This window comes from Thermobia domestica, chromosome 9 (genome assembly GCF_964235325.1).
Source record: "Thermobia domestica chromosome 9, izTheDome1.hap1.1, whole genome shotgun sequence".
NCBI lineage: Eukaryota > Metazoa > Arthropoda > Insecta > Zygentoma > Lepismatidae > Thermobia > Thermobia domestica.
The window spans coordinates 50,039,042-50,061,590 of NC_137462.1; the positions used below are offsets into that span (position 1 = coordinate 50,039,042).

The 22,549-nt window shown below is 32.6% G+C and overlaps 1 long non-coding RNA gene across 1 annotated transcript in view; it reads right to left on the bottom strand.

Moving 5' to 3' along the window:
- Positions 1-11,442: 11,442 nt before the first annotated feature.
- Positions 11,443-22,549, bottom strand: part of LOC145693989 (uncharacterized) — a 43,595-nt gene continuing 32,488 nt past the window's right edge. The window contains exons 2-3 of the long non-coding RNA XR_014132875.1: positions 15,016-15,116; positions 11,443-11,719 (exon numbers count right to left, since the gene is read on the bottom strand). This is a non-coding gene — a long non-coding RNA (uncharacterized LOC145693989). The remainder of the gene's footprint in view (positions 11,720-15,015; positions 15,117-22,549) is intronic.

Here is a 22,549-nt window from a genome sequence, read left to right on the forward strand (position 1 = left end):
TGCAAATATTCAGTATCCGTAAACATAGAGGACTTATTAAAGTACATATATAGAGTGAGGCAAGACAAGAATTAATTTTTGAGATGTCGAATACCTTTTTGGTTTTGGAAGGTTTCAAATATTCTAGTGATGAAAATACTGGGATTATAATTAAAGTTAATATAAAAACTTAAGGAAATAAAAAATTTGGTCAGTCAAAGTAGATAGAAAAAATAATGGTTCGAACTACATGCACTTAACTAGAATCGAACACGAAACACGTAAGACTGTCACGCTACAGAATTCGAAAGATACAACTGCACAATATTTCATTGAAATTGGAGAGAAACTTGAACAACTTTTGAAACAAATAAACTTCGTTTTTGAAAAGTTACGATTATTTAGTTCTATAGTAATATTAAAAACAAATGCATTGTAGATATATAGAACATCAACGAAATAAAGGAAAGCAATAAATCTTGTACTTATGTATTAAAGATAGACGGCGAAACAACGGGCACAGGTAGTACTTTTTACGGATTAAATGATAATATGAACTGAAATCAAATCTTTAAATTTTACGTACCACAATTAGGTAGGGTAGAACAAAGGAGACGGGAAGGATAAAAATTGAATAAAATTGTGGAATGGAGAAAGTGGGAAGAAGCAGAATAACTCCTAGATAACCAACGCCCACAGTGTTTGTCCAGCACGATATTCCCTTCGCACTAGCTTGGATCAAACAAAGGACACAATGCACTAAATGTGAAGCATCTACCAATGAACAACCGAAGCCCCTAGATTAAAATATGAATTTCTAATTTTCTCAAAGGGGAATGCCATTACTTTTAAAGGCGGAGAGATTTATTTGATAACCCTGGTAGGCAAAATTAATTTTTCCCGCTCCCACGAACAAAAATAGGTCATTTCTCTAGATTTCGAGCTACTGAGTTAGAATCCGTAACCCCTTATTTCTCCAAGATGTACCAGTTTTCAGGGAGGAGGGGTGTTTCACTATTTGCGTAAAGAAGCTATTCTCCACACATAATAATGTGCCCCTTTTTTGGTTTAAATATCAATATAAATTATGCAGATAAAATTACATAAAATGTTAAAGTTTAATACTTACGTGTCACTTCGTTTTGCTACTACTCTTGTAATTATTACAGCGTGTCTCGCGTGTTACAATCCAAACGAAGCCTACCAAAATACTCACACTCCATTTACCACTGTAGGGTTTAAGTCTCTGACCAGATCATTCAGCTCTTCCTGACTTATCACATGTGGTTCATTAGTGTCAGGCATTAGAGCGTAATTGGGATCTCAGTGTGTACTCGTAGATTTTGTAACACCCTCACAAGCAGCAGATTCTTCGTCGGATGAAACATTGCACAGAGTGTATGCGTCTGTTGGTACGAGTAGAGTTAGCCAAACATCATGTTTCACAGGTCTCCAAGCGGAATCCAAATTAGAATACTGTAATTTATGCTTCGTGTTTTTGAGAAAAATTTTATATTTAGTTACGCAGAACTAACAGTCTGAAACATGATCACGGGGCTCGCGCCAAATCATAGGTACGGCATCGATTTATTTGTACCTTTTAACCATCCTGTGAGAGTATGCACACACGAGTTACAACATTGCATCGGAGCCCAAACGCGATCCTGGTTGCCGATTTTAAACGCGAATTACACATGGTAGGCTGTTTTCAGGAACGGTGACAATGGTCTACTTTGTCAATTGAAAATCATTTCCTCACATATGTAGCAAAATGAATATGTCGAATTGCAAGTTCTCGTATTGTTCGTTTAACACAGATGTCAATATTTCACGCAGAAATATTTTTCACCTACGGTATACACTGACACATCGTAACACCAACTTCTAACACGAAGATCAATACGAAACTGAAATATTTGTTCACGCGACAACGTGGTGTACGTCTTGGCGCTTTTTAGCAATCCTCTGGACCAAAGGGAGTCGACGAATGATCGCAAGTTGATTACGAAAATTTTCTCCAATAACACCTAGGTTTTAGTTTTTGCAGTTTGGAACGACAATAAATCTTTGTAACTCAAGAGAAGAGGGCACGTTTCCGTAAAGTCGTGAAGCTAGAGGGAAAAATGTTCCTGGGATATAGTCTAGTAACAGTTCCTGGATTAAGATACAAATTCAGAATTTTGCAGTCCATACACGGGAAATACATATTGAATACGAAAAATGTCATTTTTCTGTAAACTATGGGAATGGGACCCCACCAAAGAAACTTACGTGCTGGAACTTTATCGATTAGTTATTCGTAATCAGCGTCTCGAAATCTATCCGGTACACCCTTTTACCCTGGTGGGAGGATTTTCATGCCGACCAGTGTAATTTGCGTAACATCGTAAACATGAAAATAGCCAAACCATGTGTTTTACACGTTGCTACAATGTTAATATATAACATGTATTATTATTATTATTGTTATTATTATTATTATTATTATTATTATTATTATTATTATTATTATTATTATTATTAACCCTTAATTAGTCGCATGCGGAATTTTGTTCCGCACTTTTACATTTTTCTTTTTGTTTTCCTTACTTTCGATCGTATGCTCTTGAACTTTTGTCTAGCTGTCTTTTAAAGTTTCATGATTAAACAACAATACATATTTGAATTGTTGCCCAAGCCACTAGTGAATATTTTGTTATTTATTTTGGAGGGATGTATTTTGCGGAACAAAGTTCCGCGCGCGACGAAAGAAGTTACCCTTTTTTTCCTACAAATTTTACGTTTTCTTTCAGTTTATTGTTTTTAGCCGACAACAATCAAGCGATTCGTTGACTACAAAAGATATCACAAGCAAGCGCCACCACCACTATTTTTTTAAAATTTATTTCACTGAAATATATTTCCAGATGCATTTCATTTGTAAGCAACTGAACTTATAAGCGGTTCATATGTGCATTGTGCGCTCTGAAAATAAATGCATAGAGAAGAGAGTCAGTCCTTTCTTCCAAAATGGATCATCATGAACGTGATGTGGACAGAATTAAAAACATGTTGCTTAAAGTTCTGGCTGAAGACTACAATGTAGATGTTCCGGATATAGAAGATGGCGACGAAGAAGATATCATTGAAGAAAACGACCATGTCTCTGCCAGTGAAGAATCAGCAGATGAAGGTGAAGCGTTGCCACAAGCAGATCATGTGGAACCACTCTCAAATACTACTGCACGGGGACTATATCTTCTAGGAAAGGACAATGTCACTAAATGGTACGCACATGCTCCACGGCAAAATATATGAAGAAGTCAGAATATTTTGACCCATTTACCAGGAGTCAAAGGGCATGCTAAAGAAGCGAAAACGCCGAGCGAATGTTGGAGTTTGTTCTTTAGTACGTCTATGCTGGAGAGAATCGTTGAATTTACAAACCAGTGGATTGAAACACATAGGGACGCTTATAACAGAGAAAGAGATGCTCAAAATACAAATATAACAGTAGTAAAGGCCTTGCTGGGCCTTCTATATCTTGCAGGAGGACTGGAGTTATCCCATGCTAATCTGGACGATCTCTATGCAAAGGATGGGACAGGAATTGAATTCTTCCCAGCAACAATGTCTCTTAGAAGACTGAGATTTCTCCTATAAGCTCTTCGTTTTGATAACAAAGTTGACAGATACGAGAGAAGAACGTTTGACAAGTTTGCGCCTCTTCGAGATATCTTTCAAGAATTCAGCTTGCACTGCAAATATTGATATTCTGTTGGGGAATATACCACAATTGACGACACGCTTGAGCCTTTTCGAGGACGATGCAGTTTCCGTGTTTATATGAAGTCAAAACGAGCTAAGTATGGAATCAAAATATTTGCTTTGTGCGATGCAAGAGTATTTTATGCTCTCAACATGGAGGCATATGTTAGTCAGCAACCCGATGGACCATTTCAGACGGACAATAGACCCCATCAGATAGTACTTAGGCTAGTAGACCCTATAACCGGAACAGGAAGAAATGCCACTACTGACAACTGGTTTATTATTATTCTTGTTATTTGAGAAAAAGCAGAATAGTTTCCTCATTGTTTAGGTATTTATGTCCAGTGGCGTATTTAGGGGGGTGGCTTCCGGGCTTAAGCCCCCCCGAAATCTTACTTAGTATAGTAAAGTAAAAGAAATATCTTGCAAATTTTCACATTTCCAGGCAAAGCCCCCCCGAAAGTTAGCAAAACCCCTCCCGAAACAAAATCGTAAATACGCCACTGTTTATGTCTAACGTATTTTTATATTAGCTTAGGTCTTCCATAGCATAAAATAAATTAAGACGCCTATTAAAACAAATATTTTAACCTAAAATTAAATAAAAATTTAAAAAAAAAAAACAAATATTGCACGAGTTTTACTATGTAGTTGTTATGCGGAACAAAATTCCGCACGCGACTAATTAAGTAACTTTTTTCACGCGACTACTTAAGGGTAAATATTAATATTAATAATAATAAAAATAATAACAATAATAATAATAATTTATTTTTATTATTATAAAATGTAATAACGATATTGATGAGAGGATACCGATCTATGAATTGAAAGCTATCAAATCAGGGTTCTTGAAGAATAAGAATAAATACTTCCTTTGAGAGAGATTATAATGCTAACAACCCTACGAAATTGGATCAAAACGAATACAGATATATTAAAATTTCAGTATCACAGTAAACAACTGCAACTAGACTTTACTTAAAGAAACTCAAACTCCAAATGATGGATACTGTTAAGTTGTGCTCTCGAAAATATCCTATAGAAAAACAGAGATAATAGCCAAGTTGTAAAGCTGAATGATACTCTCAAGGATATTGCTTACACTGAAGATGTAAACTGATAATGTATGTTGAGAGGGAAATTGAATAATTGTATAGGTTTTATTAAACTTTTTATGTAATTGCAGACAAAAGTAAATATGTATGGGAATTATCATAACAATAACCCTACTAGGTATATATACCTTGTAATATTAATAATACTTTCGACGAAGTAAATTAATTCAAACGTCCAGAAATCATATTAGCATAACACAATCGCACAGACCAAGAAATTTTATTAACCGAAAGTATGAACTTCGTCTTATTTTGTCAAAACTTTTGATTTGCACGAATTTTGTCGAATAATATAAGTCTTAAAATCATAAAACGATATTTGTGTTAAGTGATTCCAAAATACTATCACTGTATGGGCGAAAAGGATATTGAGTATAGAGAATGGAGTCCTAAGCAAAATATACGCACAGAAGAGGTACGAGAATGCGGAGTTCAGAAAATTGAATTCGAGCAACTGCATAATCTATACACATTGTCAAACGTTGTGAAAATTGTAAATTTAAGAGGCTCAAACGAATAGACCATTTAGCAAAAATTGAAGAAAGTAGCTTCACTGCATTAGAAAGTTTGGGAAAATGTCTATTAGTATAATGGGGGATATGTTGAAAAACATAAAGTAGTAAGAAAGGAATAGATAGAAACAGTAAAGTAATAACAGGATCTAACTGGATAAGACAGACGTCAAGGGATTTTTTCTCTCTGCGACATTGAACCTTTTATTTCTTAATTAATTGTGTTTTTAGATGTGAATTGTAGGCAACAATCATGTTTATTACACCTGCGCGATCTAAAATTACTAGCTCAATTTGCGTTAGACAATCCGTAAAAAAGCTATAAGTATTCACCGGCTATAAATATCTACATTACTTAATTCTTACGTGTGCTCTTTCGGTGTCGTTCTTCTTTGCTAAATTCTATGAAGTAACATGATTCTTTTCATGCCAAAAATGAATCACTTTAACAAACTATAATTGCATCAAATGATGATATTTGAGTTATTTTTTCATTGTAAAGACTTGAGATTTAATCATAAAATTTGAACAAACTTTTCATTACGTATGGTAAATTATACACTAGGGCAAATGCATTATAATGAAACAATAAATTTAATGTAAGTTTATTCAGCTCACTTCTAATATGTTTCTACCATAGCTTCAATTATGGTCTCACGTATTTTTAATGTCGTTCAACAGTTAAACAGAGCATGAAACGATCATGAAATGAAATTGCTTTAACTTTATCGAAGGGAGTTAATAGGAATGAACAAAGAGACTTTGTATATAAAATGATGTCTTTTACGCAACTGAAACGAAAACAACCTGCAGGAAATTGGTGAGTATGGAAAGGGACATTCTATTTGGATCAGTATTTAAATACGTTACTAACTATATACAATATGATATTCTCATGCACATTCTAAGTTCTTATTTGTTAAGTTTAATGTACCTTTATACACCGGTGCTATGTAAGACGAGAACCTATATATTAAACTGCAATTGAAACCTTTGTAATACGTTTAAATTTCATTACTACCAAGCAGGGTCGAATCCGGATTCCCGTGAAATAAATGCACTCACACAAGAAATTACATCAAAAGAAAGGATGTCTTCATTCTGAGTTCACAACCATGAACGAGAAGCACACTATGTAGTGGTAAAAATGTTGTTAGGTAATGAAAATAAACTCCTAATATTATATAAAATATACGGGTATTTCTTTTGTCACTCTCCTCCAAAGATATGGACATAGTGGACTAAAATTGACACAGGAATACAACTACTGTGTACTATAACTACTATGTACACAGTACAGCTAATATGTACCGTGTACTGTAATCCAGAAATCCTATTACATATCTGAAAAAACAAAAAAGAGCTGAATCACCGACAGTAAAATTGGAGAGTGAAGTGGGATGCATTGGAATCCCAAGCAGAACTCCTTTGTTTGCAAGCTGACTCCTTGGAATACGTTTGGTTCTACTTGTGAACGTTTAGGCGAGAGGCTCGGACGGGAAAGACGTGTCTTTTAGTCGTACAAGTTTAAAATTGCACTGAATTCGTAGTCCTGGCCCAACATTCATCTACTACTCTCTCTCTCTCTCTCTCTCTCTCTCCGTTTCGCTTTCTCTTTCTCACGTACAAACATACTCACGGACAAAAATTTGGCGACCGTTTTTTGGGTTTTAGGAAAGGAAGGCAATTTACCGTATTTTCTGCGAAAGAACCTATTTGAGTTGTATTCTTACGCAAAATGAGGGGATTTGAACAATATTTGTTCCCACCACGCATTTAAACCATAGTCTTTCGGGATCGGATACGATAATCTCGTCTTGAAATGACATCTGCATTTATAACTTGGTGGAAAAAACTTCTTACCGCTCGTAAGCCTCAGTACCTTCTAGATTTAAAAATTGTTTATCTTGATTAAAATTCCCTCTGGTCCGTAATCAATATTCACCAGGGATTTATATTGAAACGTAGTGATATTTTGGACTCCCAGTAGCCTACTTGTGAAGACAAATAATATGTACACTGGCATATATAGTTTACTTGACTCAATTTGAATTGATTCTTTATATCTTCAAATATGGCTTACACGTACTCAAATGCAATGGTAGGAGAAATATATTTCTTAAACAACTTGTCCAATTTTACCAATTTTAGTATGGCTCTATATCCCGCTGAGGTTAGTAAATTCATAATGTGTTATTTAATGTGTCATCAAGTAACTTATGATTAAATTTGGGTTTGTATTTAGTAAATCAACAAGTTTCAGTGAACCACAATTGATGTCACCCATCAGATATTGATAATGTTTAGAATGGTGGTAGAGGTTAACATGCCACGTACAAATCTTAGCAGAGAATAGAACGTTACAGTATTATGTATAAATCCTCAGATACCAAGCTACTGACAAAAAGGTTTACTTTGAACTCATTTAATTCAAGAAAGTTTTTGATGAAATTCAGCCGACCTGGACCAGATCTGACATTCAGATATGTCTCTAACATACATGTGAGGTGTTCAGTTACACGTTTCAAATATACCCACCAAATACGAGGAGGGAAAAAGAAATCGGATTGAAGAGCGCTGCCGTTCCTAGGCGTAGTAGATAGTTCTCCTGATAGGTGGGCCTATTATAGACCATCCCAGATCAGTTGGCCACCGGCGTCTGCGTAGGAGGTTAACGTTTGAGCGTATTGTTTTCTCAACTGTTATCGTTTGCAGCCTGCGAAATCATTATGGCAGATTCAAATTAACAAAGAGTGTGTAAGCTTCTTATTTGGAAAATCGGAAACGAAAACTGACCAATAGCTTCAACATGCTTTCAAGAAAGATACTATGAACCGCACACAATTTTGTGAGTGGTTTGGGCGCTTTAAGTGTGGTGAGATAAGGGTTGAAGATCATGCTCGTTCTGGATGCTCTTCGTAATTTCGAAACGACGAAAACATCGAACAAATCTCTGCTAAAAATCAGCGAGGATCTTCGTTCATGATCGATGATATTTCGAAACAGGCAGGAGTGAATTGCAACTCGTGCGAGGATGAGGTTTTTTCAAGTGAGACAGGTTGTCGCTAAGTTTGTTTCTCTCCTACTCATACAGGATCAAATCATTCGTTTGAATTTGAGCCAGGACTTGAAAAGTCAAATTGAATGTGATCCAAACTTTTTGACGGACATGATAACATTTTCCCAACATTAAACGAAATCTAAAAGGAAACTGTTTTGATGGTGTAGAGGCTGTAAGAAGAACTTCACAGAGCGCATTAGACGATATAAAAGTTTCAGAGTTGCAGAGGTTCTTGAAACATTTGGAAAGATGGGAGAAATGAAACACATTTAATGGAAAGTACCTTGAAGCTGACTGAAAGAACTTTCAAAAAAATGTAGTAAATTATTTTTTTAGAATGAATGTCCGGTTACTTTTGGGTCCTCCCTTGTACATTCTTCTCGTGGAATCATTCTGTATTTAAGTTAATCTTCGTATATTGTCTTACGTTAAAGTAAAGGCACAAAGTTGTATTTTTACGGACATATGTATTCTGGAAAATATTACATGTTATAGTTGTAAGAGGAGTGGCTTTTCGTTTCATTTGGAAGAATCCCTTAGATAAAATAATTATTAAATGATTGACAAGTATATCAATCATTTAAACCTTATAAGTGTAAACCTTTATAAGAAATAACTTCTAAGTTCTAGTGATAGTGTAGTGGATATTTTGCGTTAATTAGTTTCAGAATATTGTTTTTATGCATGTCGCTATATTGTTTATACTTTATCTGTTTCCATTTCTCCCTGTTCTCTTCTGTACTCCTTGCTAACTAGAATGTGTAACCGGATTGTGTACAGAATTACAAATAAATGAATAAATAAGATAAAATACTGCTCCTTAATAATAACAACTAAATCCCTACTGCCATACGGTAGCAAGGACAGTACGGATCTTTTTAAAATGTTTACTAAGAATCATAATCGTAAGAAAGTGGTATAGAATGAGAGAATCCCAAGGAAGTCCCTCACACGGTGTTTTTCACGAAACAATCTTATCGTCAGGTGGGAACCAAATAGAGACCCACGCGACAGAAGTGAACATTCTATCAAAGACCACCAAAAAATCAGATATATCTACACATAAAACGTAAACATATATACAGCATGTATATAATAGAATGTTGCGGAATAAAATAATATTAGTAATCTATTTATTACCGTAAGCGATCAACCCCTATAACATATGCAACAGCAACGTGATCAAACCTCCAAGTTTCTGTTGCATTAGTTAGAATCCTCCAATATTGCACTTGTCGTCACATGACACAAACCTACATGGTAATGAAATTCATCCCATACTTGGAGTGGATCTTTCGTCGTGATTGTGTCCAGTGCAAGTGTTATTGAATTACAAACTTCCTCAGGAGGCACTGGCATTGTTATAATTATGTGTCGTTAACAAACCACAAAGAAAAAAATTTGCCTAGTTTTAAATCTCGGCAATAAGATGGCCACTCGAGAGGTTTGTTGTTTTCTCCTTCAGCACGTACAGCTGTGATGAAAAATGCAGTTAAGAAGCTCGCGTACATCTCTGTGAAAATGTGGTGGAGCATCGTCTAGTTGCAAAGTGTAATCAGAGTGTTTGGTATTCAACTGGGATAACAACCAATTTTCCAGCATGTCTAGTAATTGTTGGCTGATCATAGTTTTATGCTACAACAAAGACGAGCCGTGTTCTTTTTATCGAGAAACCAAACAAAAAACGTTCTCTTAAGGATAGTCGCGATGATGCTTTACCTGTGTATGGGGTTTCTCGCTTTCTCAGACAGGAACATTGTATTTTTCACCTTTGCCACCTTCATGAAAAGTTACCACACATTTCTAGACCTCAAAGCGAACACTGGAAATATTTTCCTTTCGAGACATCATCTAGTAAACTGACGCTCTAGCTCCACAGTAAGATTGACAAACTAACTAGCATGAAAAGCAAACATTAGGTACTACATGAAAAAACTTGGAAGTGACCACATATATTACGGTATATATTTCATCCTAGTAAGCTAATAAATTGATTTGATAAATTTTAAAGCTGTAACAGTCACTTGTAAATACGCTATATGAGAAAAACGAATTGTCAAAACAAGATAGTAAATGAACAATTTGTAAGGTTTTACTGTTTCTGAACAAAATTCTTTTAATTAAGCGCAACTGCTATTTCTTAGCAAAAAATAAAAGGATAAACCTGATGTTTCTGGGAGTGAATAAGGTTGCTTAAGGTTAATATCCTCCTCCACCCCACTACAACTTCAAACAATCATTGATTGTGTTCTTCCGTTCTGTGCAGCCCATTGTCTTTTAGAACGAATGACGGTAATCTGAGACTTAAAACTTGCAGTGGTTGGAAGGACTACAGCACACCTTTTATATGGAATGATTATTCCATATGGTTCTTCGTGAAATTGTATAATTGTTCGAGATAAAGGTAGTAAAAGAAAATGTCCTGAATTTGATTGCTGAATATTTACCATTCATTTTCCTAAGGATTTTTATAAATTAAAAATGATAATCATATGAATGATAATTTAAAACATTTATTCGAAATTTCAAAAATAATATCCTTAACCCATTCTGCTATCAGTGGTAACATTGGTTGGCATATATATATATATATATATATATATATATATATATATATATATATATATATATATATATATATATATATATAAAAGTTCAGCCAGAGTCGTTTTCTCAGTAGACCAAGAATTGCAAGATGCATTTCTGGTATGGGGAATTAACATTTGAAGATATTACAATGTTTCATGATCTACTTTAAACTGTAGGTGTGGGTCTTATTTAACCTCTGTGTTAAAGTAGATTTAAATTAGAACCAGTCAATGTAAATAAATGTTTAATAAATAGTTAATCACTTCTAATTATTTATTTCTTGATTTTTACAATCATACCAGTAATAATCTATAAGTCAAACTTTAGATTGATTCTCCACCAAAATTTCAAAGTAAATTTCATTATCGTGTATAAATCAATTTACATAAAAAAGATTACATTCATATTGAAGTATTATTGAACACTTGCTGGTATTATATATGTGTGTCCTCGTTTAAATGTAAATAAGTATACGATGTATACTATATCTATCTGTATTTGATTTCACTCATACAACTGTGATCACTAAGTACATATAGTGTGACCAGTAAATAATAATTTCGTTGTACCAGTTACTTGTTAAAGTAGGCACTTATAGTGTTTATCCCGTCTAGAAAGATACATTTGATCTTCAAATGATAAGCAGTAGCATTTAAAAGAGCATATTTCGTATGGATGCTTCAGACAAAATTCTCTCGAGCAGGCTTCCTCTGAAAAACAAAATAAAAAAAACTATGATCATAAGAAATAGTGAATTATATATTAGAAGAAGTTAATAATAAGTTAAGAATAAGAAGTTAATAAAACGGAAAGAAAACTATAAAAGTACTTTGGAGATTATGAATATCTATAAATTAAGACATATTTTAATTATAACTACTATCTATGTAATTTAAATGAACTCTTCTTTAAAATTAATCTTATCTATAATATTGGAATTGAGAAAAATGATGTATTTATCAATTTACATTTTGGAACCTTTCTGGTGTCTTTTTTTTTTTTTTTTTTTTTTTGTAAAATGATGTCTGTGAACTAAGACACGATCCTATATAGAATATGTTTATATAAATTGATTGCAGTAAAGTTTCAAAACAGAATACCGAATACCGTGTTTATATAAGTAATTCGAATTTTAAACATTGATAAGAAAACGAGTGACAGCTATATTAACGATGTAGATACAATGAGATTCTATTGGGAGTCAGACCTTAATTAAAAAAAGCGAAGTAGAAGCGTTACTTAAGAACATGTATATGAAAGCATTACTAGTTGGCTGTGTATACATCCATACACACATATTATTATTATTAGTTGTAGTAGTAGCGGTGGTGGTGGTGATAGTAGTAGTAGTAGTAGTGGTAGTTGTATCAGTAGGAATAATATTATGGTATGCTGACATACTGATTCATGAAAATTGACTGCAGTTGAAAATGGAGGTTTCACGAAATAAACCAAAGTAACTATTCATAGGGAAATGAATGTCTTGATGTCCATTTGATGAACTTTACCTTTACAAGGTAGGCATTAGGAAAAATAAATAACAACATTAAGAGAAACGTAAAACAGTGGCTGAAAATAACGGAAGTAGAATAGAGAATGTATTATAACACAGAAATTAAGCGTGCCTTTACTTTAGTTCTGTATTTGTAGCGCAACTGGTTATCCCTGTTATTTATTCTCATTATTTTTTCTTATATAGTTTTGAATACTGGCCAATGCGTATATATATATATATATATATATATATATAGCTTCCTTGTATACATTACTTGTTTTTAATGAAATTAGAAAAAAAAATTCATCTCAATCGGTCGAAGGTTCAGTCTTACAAAGAAAACTGTTTTTCATCAAAAAGTTACTAATACTACTAAATCACTTTCAATGATGCACATCATAAAACCCTGCCGAGAACATACAAGGATCTCTCAAAAAGAATATTTAAGAAGCAAGTTAACTGGTTGAATTTTAATTTCACCAATATTAACTGGTTAAAGTGAAATTAGAATGTTATATTTTCAATATTTTCAAAAACACAATAAAACGCATTAACTTAATTGTTGAAATTCTGTAATTTGATTTCGCAGACACAGTTTTTATAATTGGAGTCCCTGTTTTCAAGACTAACTACAAACCATAATAGTTACGAGACTTCCAAATGTTGGTCATGTATATAATGGACATAGTAGTACAAAAACGTACGACATTTATGTACGATATATGAATGATAAGCGCACTGATCTGTTATATATAAAACAATCTGATATTTTCCTTTTTATAACAACTCTGACTTACGTATTAGAGCATTAGGGGCTTCAGACAAAATCAAGATTTTAAATAGTTCAGATATAGAAAAAATCATACTAGTTTTCTACTTTGTACAGAAGACGAAATATTACTTGCCAAACAAACCAATAAACCAAGATGATTTTCATATTGGCTAAATTTGACATATAAGTCAATGAGATTACAATTGATATATCATTTCAGAAAAGAGAACAGATAGTCAACTCTAACTAATCCAGTAAGCGGTATGTTCTATTTATTATTTATACGCTTCGCAATAATTTAAAAATGGTCCAGAAATGGAGTGGGAGTGACGACCAATGAAATATGTCACAAGGCACAAGTTCACAAGGCATCAAATACTTAAACGTGTTAAGCTCAAAAAGGTAAAAAAAAAAACGGGCTTATCAGCTGGCATGTTAGTCACAAAGTTTAGAATTTCCATACTTTAATTTCCTTTTACGTATTTTATATGTATTACTAGAGAAAGTTCTTCTAGAACGTTATTAGAAGAATTTAATGAGTTCGCAAGAGGTTATATGAGGACCTTCAGAAATGATAATTTAAATTCTTGGAAACAATGTTATCAATATTGACCCAACCTGTATTAAAATTATTGGCGAAATTACTGCATAGGTAACTAAATACATAAAAGTTCGCCGTGACTATAATATTGCAAATTATGGATATGTTAAAATATAAAATATTACTTTCGTGAAAATGGATGCTTTTAAATATTTCGGATAAACATTAACAAACTAAGAAGATATCAACGAAGAAACACATCGGCTCTTGAAAGCGGGAATACCTTGTTATTATTCACAACAAAAATTTTGTCTATGAAAATGCTGTCAAAGAATTTAAATTTTAATATATATAAACCGATTGTTATGCCAGTAGTACTGTACGGTTTTAAAACATGACCTGTTACAAATCCAAACAGAAAAGGAACTTTAAAAAGATATCGATCAAAATCGGATTACAATATTAGCACGGATCCCATAGAAATAGGGATACAAAGTATTACCTTATACAGTCAAGAAACGGAGAGGTCAATGGAAATACTTTGAGAAAGCAGTTTTGAAACTGCTGCTTCAATATGTTATAGAGTTCGTGCAATTATTTACGTTTAATTTTGTTGAAAAGTAAATGTCTGGCTCTAATTACAATCTAGTATGGTTGCATCTCTTTATGTTTCAAAGATCTTGTTTGTCATAGTTTCTTTAATATGTATATTCCAATTTATATTATAAAGTAAAGAAAGGTTACGAATTGAGATATCCAGTATCACCGCGTGAATATATATGTTACGAAAGTTTTAGAAATCTCTTTTAGAAATAAATAGAGCGTAGGATATAAATAGATATCACAATATGAGTAATTACAATTGTTGTTAAAAACAATATCGTTATGTGGAACAAAATTAACTCAGTGCTTTCGTTTCTGTAGCCATGACCTTTCGCCATCCTTAAACCAATTGTAATTCCAATTAATTACGCTATATTTACAAAGCTAAAAGACAGAATTTCTTATAAAATATTACTATTAATACCGATATATACTGCACTAATATTGTTTCTTCAAATTCAAATAAAGGGAAAGGACATAGTAAATTGATATAAAATAATTATTACATTGACAAAAGTTAGTGTCCACTCCTAAAATTTCTGTATATTTCTTCTTATAAAGTTTATTTTTAAACATTCCATACTTGCTAACTTACCTAAAGTGTCATATCTTGCTGACCTTGCTGACAGGTTCATCAAAGAAAGAACAAGAAAAAGGAACACCTTTTTATCCATGCTTAGGGCGAGTGAAGATTATCTGAAACAAACAAATATATTTAAAGAAAGCACGCGTTTTGATACTCACTAATATTTAATATGTAGTATCTTTTACGTTTAAAATCCAATGTTTTACGCTTTTAAAAATAATGTAAAAAACTAATACTTATTTTCACAACTTATTTCAAGTGAATGTTTCTAGTTTCTGTTATACTTAAGAGAAATTATCCATTTTTAGAAAACTTGTAATCGGAAGAATAAACTACTAAATCTTGTTCCAAATCACTGTTTGAAATAGCTGTAAAACGAGTGAGTACGTGGAGGGAAAACAGAAATAGGTGAAATATTCTGAAAATGAATTATTCAACCTGATCGTCACATTTTTATTTCTTATTATTTCTTAACCTATGAAGAATTATGTTCAGATATTGATATGATTAAATAATGCAACCACACGCATTGAGTGTTTAACTTTATCAATTGAAAATATTAATGTCGCAGTAACTTCAAAGATTTTAAAATAATCGTGTTATGCAGACAGGTGATGCTACGTCTGCAGCGTCAGTTTAATATTCGAGAAAAGTAGGTGCTAAATTTCTTTCTATTCCCTGGAGCTCAACCACGGCATAATTGCATACTTCTGCTAAATGAAACACACTATTTAAAAAATATGGACATAAATGAAATAATTCTGTTAAATAATCTCAAAACTAATATCTTTCTATATGAATTTAGTACTTTTAATACGTTTGATGGCACTTTGCCCTGGTTGGGGAACGAAAAATTATTGGATCATCGGGCAGATAGTAGCAGTTTAAATCTGTATTAAACTAGTATATCTGGTCTAACATGGGTCTCGTTTCTTTGTGGATGTATGAGCGTTTTTTGCCTCGAAGTGACGTTTAGGTATGATTGACTTATTTCTTCATTCTGCTTTCGGTTCATGATCTTCTTTACTTTTACATTTCTGAATCTACTTCTGGCACAAGAAGAATCATTACCAGTTTTCTCTGCACCGTTATTTGGCCTAGGGCTTCAGATCCAGTTTCCCGAACGCAATGTTTATCTTGTTACTGATATTTATTACTCCAAAATCCTACGAAAATGCAGTGTACGTTTCTAGGTTGTTTCTGCAACAATGTAAGACAAAAGTTGGCATCTGTAGAGTATTGGATAGAAAGGAACGCATACTTTCTTTATTTCAATTAGTTACATAAATGGATACAGGTATTTTAAATAATTAATATTTGTTATTGCCTACAAAGGAGATTGAGTTAAAAGTAAATTAGATCATAACAATGATACATAATTAGACATTGTTCATAGCATTCTTACAACTTTTTCTAGTATTTCGACATGTTGCTTAAAATCTATTACTCCTACAATTACATTTGAGTACGTGTAAGCCATATTTGAAGATATAAAGAATCAATTCAAATTGAGTCAAGTAAACTATACGTGCCAGTGTACATATTATTTGCGTTCAAAAGTAAGCCACTGGGTGTGCAAAATATCACTACGTTTTAATATAAATCCCTGCTGAATATTGATTACGGACCAGAGATAATTTTAATCAAGATAAAACATTTTTGAATCTAGAAGAAACTGAGGCTTCCGAGCAGTAAAAAGAAGTTTTTCCAACAAGCTATAAATGCAGATATAATTTCCAGAGATGCTGAATCTGGATGAAACTTACCAGACGAGGTTATCGTATCCGATCCCGAAAGACTATGGTTTAATGTCTGGTGGGAACATGTATTGTTCACGTCCCTGATATTCCGTAAGAATACAACTCAAATAGGTCCTTTGCAGAAAATACGGTAAATTGCCTTGCTTTCCTAAAACCAAAACCATGATCGCCAAACTTTTTCCGTGAGTATGTTTGTTTGCAAGAAAGAGAAAGCGAAACGGAAAGAGAGAGAGAGAGGGAAAGAGAGAGCGAGAAAGAGAGAGAGAGAGACAGGCAGAGACAAAGAGAGAGCAGTAGATGCATGTTGGTTCAGGACTACGAATTCAGTGCAATTTTAAACTTGTACGACTAAAAGACACGTCTTTTCCGTCCGAACCTCTTTCCTAAATGTTTACAAGTACAACCAGATGCATTCCGAGGAGTCAACTTGTAAACAAAGGAGTTGTGCTTGGTATTCGAATGTATTCCACTTCACTCTCCAATTCTCCTTTCAGTGTTTCTTACGTTTTCCTTTTTTAGACATTGTAGTTGGATTTCTTTATTACAGTACACGTTACATATTAGCTGTACTGTGTACACAGTAGTTATAGTACACAGTCGTTGTATTACTGTGTCAATTTTAGTCCACTATGTCCATATCTTTGGAGAACAGTGACAAAAGAAATAAACCTATATTTTATATAATATTAGGAGTTCGTGATAACATTTTTACCACTACTGTGTTTGTCGTTAATGACTGTGACCACAGAATGTGAAAATCCTTTCTTCTGATGTAATTCCTTGTATGAATGCATTTATTCACGGTGATCCGGAGTCGACCCTGTTTGGTAGTAATTACGTATTACATTGGTTTGAATTGCAGTTTAATATATATGTCCTCGTCTTACAAAGCACCGGTGTAGAAAAGGTACATTAAACTTATACAAAGAAGAACTTATAATGTACATGAAAATATCATATTGTATATAGTTAGTAACGTATTTAAATACTGAGCCAAATACCTGATCCCTTTCCATACTCACCAATTTCCTGCAGGTTGTTTTCGTTTCAGTTGCGTAAAAGACATCATTTTATATGGAAGAATATCTTTGTTCATTTCTAATTAACTCCTTTCGATAAAGGAAAAACAATTTCATTAAATGATCGTTTCATGCTCAGTTTAACTGTTGAACGTTATTAAACATACTTTGGTCCATAATTGAAGCTATGATACAAATATATTAGAAGTGAACTGAATAAACATACATTAAATCTATTGTTTCATTATAATGCACTTGCTCAAGAGTATAATTTACCGTACGTAATGGAATTTTTTTTCAAATTTTATGATTCAATCTCAAAGATTTTACAATGAAAAAATTACTCAAATATTATAATGTCATGCAATTATAGCTTGTTAAAGTGATTCATTTTTCTCATGAAAAGAATTATGTTAGGTCATACAATTTAGCAAAGAAGAATGCCAATGAAAGAGCACACATAAGAACTAAATAATGTAGAAATTTATAGGCCATGAATAATTATAACGTTTTATTCGGATTGTCTAACGCTAATTGAGCTCTTAATTTTAAACAGCGCAGGTGCAGTAAACATGACTGTTGGCTACAATTCAGATCTAAAAACACAATTAATTAAGACATAAAAGTTAAGCGATTAAAGACAATTTGATATTAAATTCCAACTCAGTTGTGTTTTGTGTTTTGAACGGTGTTCTAATAAAACTTATGGAAGCGTAATAGAGTAATAATAGATAACTAATTCTATAAGCGATGAAATCCGGAGTTCAATGTCGCAGAGAGAAACAATCCCTTGACGTCTGTCTTATCTAGTTGGATCCTGTTACTACTTTACTGTTTCTATCTATTCCTTTCTTACTACTTTATGTTTTTCAACATATCCCCATATCTGTCTTATCTAGTTGGATCCTGTTACTACTTTACTGTTTCTATCTATTCCTTTCTTACTACTTTATGTTTTTCAACAACCCATTATACTAATGGACATTTTCCCAAACTTTCTAGTGCAGTGAAGCTACTTTCTTCAATTTTTGCTAAATGGTCTATTCATTTGAGCCTCTTAGATTTCCAACTTTCATAACGTTTGACAATGTGTATAGATTATGCAGTTTGCTTGACTTCAATTTTCTGAACTCCACATTCCCGTACCTCTTCTTGCGTATATTTTGCTTAGGACTCTATTCTCTATATTCAATTTACTTTTCGCTATACAGTAAGTGATAATATTTTGCAATCATTTAACACAAATATCGTTTTATGTTTTTAATTCTTATATTATTCGACAAAATTCGTGGAAAGCAAAAGAGTTGTGATAAAATAAGATGAAGTGCTTGCTTCCGGTTAATTTAATCCCTTCGTTTGTGTGATTGTGTTATGCTAATACGGTTTCTGGACTTTGTTTGTGGACGTCTGATTTTTTCTTTGTCTAAAGTATTTTAAATATTTCAAGGTACGCATACCTCGTAGATTTATTTTCATGATAATTTCCATACATAAACACTATTGTCTGCATGCACTTAAAAAAGTTTAATAGAACTTCTACAATTATTCGATTTCCCTCTCATCATAGATTAACAGTTTACATCTTCAGTATAAGCTATACTCTTGTGAGTAGCATTCACCCTTACACTTTGGGTATTATCTCTGGTTTTCTATAGGATATTTTCGATAGCTCAACTTAAAAGTAAGTATCATCTAGAGTTTGGATTTTTTTAGTAAAGTCTAGTTACAGTTCCCCACTGTGATACTGAAATTTAATATATTTCTATTCGTAATTATCCATTTCCTTAAGGTTGTTAGCATTATAATGTGTGTCTAAGGAAGTATTTTTTCTTATTCTTCAAGAACCCTGATTTGATAGCTTTCATTTCATAGCTCGGTATCCACAGAAGTGAAATTACTACTTTTTTCAAAACCATTACTACAATGTATAATAATAATAATAATAATAATAATAATAATAATAATAATAATAATAATAATAATAATAATAATAATATTAATAACTTTGCCACTATTAAATGTTTAATTTTCCTTTCCCAAATACTGATATAGGTATTAATATTTCGTATGATGGAAAATATTTGTGATGGTAAACAGAGGAAAATTGTCTTGGTGCGCACTTGTGATTGTTGGCTAGAAGTTATGTTAATACATTCAGAACTCTATTGTTTGCTACAAAAGAAATGAAAATTTGACTGTATATGGAGCATATTTCATGATATTATTGTATCATGTAACATGATATTATTGTATTATAAATATGATACAATATAATAACCTATGGGAAGTCAAATATATATATATATATATATATATATATATATATATAGATAGATAGATAGATAGATAGATAGATAGATAGATAGATAGATGGGTATATATATATATACACTCTTGCATACTGACTGCCTTTCGGTATGTAGATATATATAATGCAATCTCCGCATTAAAGAAAGCATATAAGCTTGTAATTATGTATATTAAGTGTCCACTCTAAGAAAAAGGAACAAACGTACAACGTATAACTTTTAAACCAGTGAAAGTTGTTGATAACCAAAAGAATCGAGGTGGATGTGTTGCTGGAACAGTTAAGCAACAATGAAATAAATCTTTTCTTCCAGGGAAAAGTACGTGTTGTCCTGCAGAAAGCTCGAATTTAGGAAACATAATAATTTACTTGTAATTTATTTCAAAGAAACATGTCAAATATTGTTCTTTTTCTCGTTGGTAATCCTCTCACTTTTTAAGGAGGTGTTAATGTAACTTGCTAGAAGAATAAATCACAGACGATTATTGACTACAACAACATACAAGCTGGTATTGATGATATTGGTCTGATTACAGATAATACATTGTTGGAGTTGATACTAAAATTCTCCAGATAGTGAGATCTAATATGTATTTTACATTAGTATCGTAAATGGTTTTCAAATTGGTAACACAGTGTAAATTACCACAACAAACCTTATTTCAAAAATGTGAATAGAAGTTTGTTATATAGCAAGGAAGGACTCAGCCAAATCATGTACATTATCATTAGTACTCAGATACTAAACTATTAAAATATGCCTGAATTCTTAATTATTTGTCTGTGAATATTACCTCAGTGAGATAGTATTGTGCAAAAAATGTACAAAAAGAATATTTGAATAAATGTAGAAATCTCAAACAAATGCGTTAAATTCCATTGTTTCAGATTTTTATAAATAACTATTTGCATTAATTCAACATTGTGAACACTGATATTGCATTTAAGTATGTAAACAGAAAATAGTATGTTCTAGTGCAAGAACCAAAGAGGACAAAATATTAAAAAAATAATTAAATATATTGTACAATAATAAGTCGGTAACATTATCTGAATGTTAGATAGACTAGATGGGCTCATCAAATTTGAATATTAATAGATATACCGTTGATATGCACATGATCCTCTTAGTAATAATGACTACAACACATCTGCTTGTTTTAGGTCATTCACGCAGTGAAAGATCTAGGACAAGTATTCTGGTGCTTGGACTTACTTGAATTATTTAAGGTAATATTTTATCCAACTAGTTTCCTTTGGTATATCTGCAAATATAATATTGCTAAACAAGGCCCCCCGTGGGGTCCGTTTATTAAACCCACGAGTGTAGAGTTCTTCATAATCAAGTATCGTACAACTGTATGTACCAGAAAGAAACACAAATGAGATATACCAGGATTAGTATTTATATATTACTTCCGTGTTTTGTTTAAGTTTTACTGTTTCATACTATTACAATACATTTTGCTTGGCCAATTGGACCTCTGATTAAGTAGTAAGTCTTTAAATATAAACAAACGTAATTGACGTACCAGACATTTTCTTCGCGATCCTTTTAAGCCATTTATAGAATGACAAATATCTGGTTATTCGTTGATTTTGCCTAAATCCGAACTGAAAATTTCCAATAATATCACTCGTATTTAACATTTTTTTTCTAATTGAACGTCAAAGATATTTGTATTTGTGGTTGCTAAAGGATAGACTCCTAGATAAAGATTAAAACTGTCTTGCTATCTTTCTTGTTAATTGATTCAATGATTGATTCTTACTACGTAGGCATTTTAGTGTCAATTCTTTTCATTTCAGATGGGAAGAATAAGCTTGTATATCTCGTTTTGCAAGTTTTACTCTAAACCAAGTATTCACACTAAATCAACAAGAATTCCGTTTACATCCGAGATTTATGTTTCTATAACGTCATTACTGCAAGTTATATTTCTTGTTCTTTTTTACTGTAAAACTTTTTTCACACTGGTCGGCGTGAAAATCCTCCCACGTGGGAGAAAGGGTGTACAGAATAGATATCGAGACACAGATTACGGATATCTCATCGAGAAAGTTCCAGGACGTATGTTTCTTTTGGCGGGGTGCTGTTTCCATAATTCACAGGAAAATCGAATTGTTCGTATTTAATATGTGTTTTCCGTGTTTGGAGTGCATAACTCTGAATTTTTACGAGGGTGAAAGGGTATACCGAATAGATTTCGAGAAGATGTTTCCGAATATCTGATCGAGAAAGTTCCAACACGTAAGCTTTATTTTTTTTGCGGGCGCTGTTTTCATAATTGAGAGAAAAATCGTATTTTTCGTATTTAATATGTGTTTTCCGTGTTTCGAGTGCACAATTTGATTTTTTACGAAGTTAAGTGCATGTAGTTCGAATCATTATTTGTTCCTATCTACTTTGATTGACCCAATTTTTCATTTCCTTAAGCATTTATATTAACTTTATT